This window comes from Pinus tabuliformis, chromosome J (genome assembly GCF_031772625.1).
Source record: "Pinus tabuliformis cultivar Carrire ecotype Pingquan chromosome J, CPIR1, whole genome shotgun sequence".
Lineage (NCBI taxonomy): Eukaryota > Viridiplantae > Streptophyta > Pinopsida > Pinales > Pinaceae > Pinus > Pinus tabuliformis.
In genome coordinates this window covers 915,416,598-915,422,597 of record NC_142295.1, presented here as the reverse complement: position 1 = coordinate 915,422,597, position 6,000 = coordinate 915,416,598, and positions in this window count along the sequence as shown.

Here is a 6,000-nt window from a genome sequence, read left to right as displayed (position 1 = left end):
AGCTAGTCCAACGAGCTACTCAATTGTTGAATGATATTCGCATTGTCTGGAGACAAGGGAGCATTGATCCTTGAGGAAAAAGAATGAGAGAGAAGCATGTCCATGGTTTCTCCCTGACCCTTCTCATTATGCAGTGGTCTTACCTAAAAACCCCTCTCCTCCAACCCCCAAATGTGCCCAACCTCACTGAGGGTGCATCTTCAATAACTCCTTCTGAAATTCTTGACTAAGAAATTATGTGCCTCTGTTGCCCTAGTCAGCCCACCAAGACACCCCTGGATGCGCCTTTGTCACCCTTGGGTCGTCGACTTCAAAGACCCCCAAAACAAAAACCGCTTGCCAGAGACATTGCCTCCAAGCCCCTTCAACCTCCCCAAGAAATTCAAATGGAACTCGTTCTGGAATGCAATGAATTCCAAAACTGGTGGGGCAATACAAATAATTATCCTGCTAATCTTGCCCTTTCGTCAAGAGTTCCAAACCCAAGCACAATCAAAATCCAAAGCACATGCAACACACAAGTTCCCAAGGTAATAATTCATCCCCAGCTAACCAACTACCAAACTTCTCAACTTCCCATATTTAAATAAAAATATAAACCACGACACACCTTACCAGACAACCCCTTAGAATGTCATTATGATCATCTTGTCGGGCCCTATTTAGCTAGTCCAAAGAGCTACTCAATTGTTGAATGATATTCGCATTGTCTGGAGACAGGGGAATGTTGAACCCTGAGGAAAAAGAATGAGATAGAAGCAGGTCCATGGTTTCTCCCTGACCCTTCTCATTATGCAGTGGTCTTGCCTAAAAACCCCTCCTCCAACCCCCGACGTGCCCAACCTCGCTGAGGATGCATCTTCAGTAACTCCTTCTGAAATCCTTGACTAAGAAATTATGTGCCCCCGTTAGCTCGCCAAGACACCCCTAGATGCCCCTTTGTCACCCTTGGGGCCGTCGACTTCGAAGAACCCCAGAACAAAACTGCTTGCCAGAGACATCGCCTCGAACTACCACTGAGACCACCAAATTATGCAGGTAGTCATTCACTTCGTCGCTACCTAACTTGAACCCATAGAAGGTGAGAGCCCCTTCAACCTCCCCAAGAAATTCAAATGGAACTCATTCTGGAATGCAAGGAATAATTCCAGAACTGCTGGGGCAATACAAATAACCATCCTGCTAACCTTTCCCTTTCGTCAAGAGTTCCAAACTGAAGCACAATCAAAAGCCAAAGCACATGCAACACAAAAGTTCCCAAGGTTATAATTCACCCCCGACCAACCAACTACCGAACTTCTCAACTTCCCATATTTAAATAAAAATACAAACCACGACACACCTTACCAGACAACCCCTCCTCTTCAGCACACACAAGAAAACTAAGGATTGAAAATACACAATTAAACTTTGCACCTAGTGTCGATGACCCACAACAGTTCGACGACCAAATCCAACGAGGTTGCTTCAACCTTATAAATCGCCGGCTTCTTGAGATGTCTAATCCCATACCTCAATTCCTATTTTCTAGATACCTCGCATTGGGGTTCTTGCTCTTGATGGATCTGAGGGCAAATTTGTCACTGAATTCCCCCTTCCACCGCTGGGCTAAGGCAAAGAGCCTTGCTCTCGTTTTTTGCTCCTCCCTCAACACCCAACTATACAGCTTGTCGAGTATTCTTCCTGATTTTCATGCTGATCCATTTGCCATCATCGGGCATGCCTCCATTCTCCTCGCAAGTATAAAATTCAAGTGTTCAACATGACTTGTCTGATAACCATTAAAGGCCAACCTGCGATGGCTTTGATCTTCCCACAAGCACGCATGCAGCCCAACTGCCTCATAATAAATCATTGGCTATCGAGAGGACTCATGGGTTGATGAACCCCATCCACAGTGCCCGAGGCCCTATGAGTTGTCACCCCCATCGGGGATACTTAATAATAAATTTAAAACTCGAAGAATAAAATTATAATTAAATAACAGTAAAAATAAATAAATTATAAATAATATATCCTTTGTGTCACAAAGATGATAGACTCTTTCATCCCAAGGCATTTTGGGAATTAACTGATACCTAGTTTCATTATGGAACTCATGAGAAATCAGCTTCTAAACAAAAACCAAAAGTCTACAAATGAATAGCAATCTCCCCCTCCTCCCCCCCCCCCCCCCCAAAAAAAAAAGTTATAGAAGGTTTCAAAAACCCTTTTAGCAACCAAAATCAAAATTCTCAAAATGACTTGAAATTTGACCCCATGTTGCACGCAACGCTTGATCTCCAAAAATATGACCAAATTCTAAAAATCCATAAGCTTAATGTTGACCGAAGTTTCACAATATCAAATCACGCCATCAAATTCACACCACATATCTTCATCCATTACATGTATCCAAATATATAATTACTTTCAAAACTCTCAGGGGCGCAAATTGATGAATAGTCTGGTTTCCCATTTGGCAAACTAGTAGGCACAATAAGATATATAAATTCTAGATTTCTTTGATCATTTATTAATGCAAGTTGTTCGACTTACAAAAAAAAAATGAATGATAGTTATTTAATTAATAATATAATATTAATAATATATATATATATATATATATATATATATATATATATAATTTATGTCATGCATATTACATTAAACAAATTCTACCAAAAGTTTTTTTTTTCTTAATTATAAAACATATCAGAAATTTTTCATATATATCTATATATAAAATGAGGGTTTTAATAAAAACTAAAAATAAAAATATTATGTATAAAATGTGAAATTTATATATTATAAAGAATCAACATAGATCCATCTTAACTTCGAATCTATCAAATGTCAATAGGTATCAAATATTTCAAGGTGCAAATCTTTGCTCAAGTTTTGCACTCCAAAAGAAGTTTGCATTTTAAGAGATTTGATCCCAATAGACACTTGGTGGATCCAAAATTACGATTGATCCAAAGTTAAATTGATCCAAAGTTATGATTGGCCTCAAATTTGGATCATAGGAACACTCATAAATGGTCCTCAACTATGTGATTAGAATTCAGGGAAAAAAAAATTTTAAAAATCCAAGAAAGTGAATCTTGAAAATTTAACTATACTCCTCATGAGTCTTTGACCTCCCATATTCGCTCTAAGGGCTACAAGAAACATGCAATATTGAAACCTATTGCAACAATGAAAACATGTCCCTTTTCGTACTGATATGAACGTGATACTGATATGTCCTCTGAATGTATTTGTTGAGAACCCCTGCAAAGAACTTGTCCAATCCTCAACCCCTAAACCATAAAAGCTATGTGACCACGTGATAATTCCAATTTTACCACTCACGGACTGTCAATGTCAAAAGGTGAACTTTGTAAAGTTGAGCACTCACGGACTATTGATGTCAAATGAGAACCTTTCTAATGTTGATTTCACCCCATAATACGTCCATAAATCATCAATGTCAAACAGAAAGAAATGGAGTTTGGAGAAACCCAGTGTTAACGAATGCAACTTCGAGTACCAATCATAATTCGTAAGGATTTTGCGTCTGTGAACGAGGGTGGATTCAGAGTAGTATGCAAAGAAGTGCACAAGTCATTAGAGCTGCACAGAAGCATGAAATGAAGCCATGTGGCACCATCTTGTGCAAACGGAAAGGGCCAGGAAAGGAAACGGGCAAAACACCCAAAGTTGTCTCAGTGAAAACTACAGCCACTCTTGGATCTCTACATGACAGTGTCATCAAGATCACATAGGTATGACACAACTCTAAATGGAGATAATGTGAACCAATCAAACATTCCACATGGTCGTAGGGCTCACCATTGGAAGTATCAAAAAATATACAAGAATCTAGAGTAAGGCTAAGAAGAAAAGAAAGTGGTAGAGCCCTAATAAAGGCAGCCATACTAAAAGAAAGAACTAAAACCCTCGAAAAAACCATCAACCAAAGTATCCTTGTGATATAATCACACCAAAACTACAACCATTGTTTTTTAACAAAATTCAATCTCTAGACAACCAATGTTTACTTGTGCCATCATGGAAACTCAAATAATAATAAGCACGCATCTGTAGGTTCCTAAATAGATACAATATCAAGAAGAATTAATCATTAGGTGATTGACTAAGTACCCGGGTATCAAATAAGGTGTTCTTTGGTCTGGCAGTGGGTTGATTGGCGTTGATGACCAAATCATGGAAAAGGTAAATGGGATGACACTCTTTCATTGTGAGTGTTGCAATGTCCTTTCATTGGGCCATCAGTAATGCATTCCACTATCTTCCAATGGTCTTTGGGCACACAAGACTAGATATTTAAGCAAAAGGAGGTAAATTGAAGAGCGGTTACCATTTGTGTTTAATGGTTCCTTGTTGGTTTGTTTAAGGAAAAAATATCATCATTCCATAGGCTTCATATCATATGTTTAAGTTTCATACCTTTAGTATGAAACGTCAATGAGTTCAATGTACCTCTAAGGTCCACAATGTATTGTCTCCTACGTCTTCAAGCAGATAATAGTGGTGGTTCTTGCCAACCCCTAATTATTATTTATAAACGCAAGATAGTGGAATTCTCGTTTCTCAAAGCATGTAATGTATTTGCAACTCCAATCAACAAAATTGTTGATTAACCCACTTGTTTGTTCCTTTGATTTCAATTGATTGCTCTATGAAGGTCCTTTTTCTCAAATTTTGCCTCCATTATTGATAAGTGAATTGAAGTATGCCATGTATCAATGAGCAAGATTCTATCAAAGTATATGGCCCTTGACATGGTTAATGCTCAAGTCATTGGTGAAAAGTAGTTCTACCCCACTTTAGTAGCCAACGTCCTTAGAGTCGACTACACTACCCGACTAGTATAGGCACTGCAATTTGTGACCAAATACTTTAATGCTTATCATTGAATAGTAATACCTTTTACCTTGAGAGCTTCGTTGCCATATCTAGAGTACAAACATTGATTGAATCCCTAAACCATTTAAAGAACACCACCTTGGGTTGGAATGTACCAATCCTAAAGTGAGAATCTTTGAGATGAGAATGGCATTGCCTCAAGATTGTCATTCGAGAAGATTTCCTTGCAATATTGTCTTCTTCAACCCAATCTTTAAAGAGTGTCAATTCGAGTGATAACATACCCCAAACCAAAAAAAATCAATTCACAATTGCATAATTATGAGTATCAATTCAATTCCGTTTACTTTCTTTTTCTGTGGGAAGGGATCATTCCCCTGAAGATGTCCCCAAAATTGAGAGGCCTTTCCAAGACATCCCAAACACCCATATATCTATCTGGTAGTACCCACCCCTAGGGAATGCATCCTTCTGTTAATTGGCTTTCTTCTAAATAAATAGCCTATTTGGCTTTACATTTAGTTGATTGCTAGTCCAACTATCCTTGGATTCAAATGCAACTTAACTCTCAAATACCAATGTTGAAATCTATAATTATTAGTCTGATTGTGAAACAAAACAACAATGCATGTTCTTTATGAATATAAATCCATCTCATAACCAGACTCATGGGTTAAACTCCATAATGCATAGGAACTATTACCATGTTTCTTATAACTAAAATTACCTTTAAGTTTCAAACGTGAATTTATGCTGATATTTTAAACACAATTAGAATGAACCGAAAATTCAAATAACTGATGTGTATTCTGATTTCCTTGGTCATAAATACTATACAATCATTACAAGTCCACATATCCACCTGTCAGAGTGGAGAATATGAACTTGTTTGTTGAATCTGTGCCACAAATCTTACATTCACCCTTCTCCCCTACGTTTACCTCCCCCACCTCACCCAGCCCAGCCTACCCCACCCCAAAGGATTCTTTTAAATAGTATACCGCTCATAAAAATTGTTATCTGACAACGGGAGAGCAACCTCAACAATGGCATAATACCCCCATTGCAGTATAAAGTTCATTCATCATTCTACTGCTCGATTAACATCTAGATGTGCTGTCCTCATAACCACTAGAATGCATAATA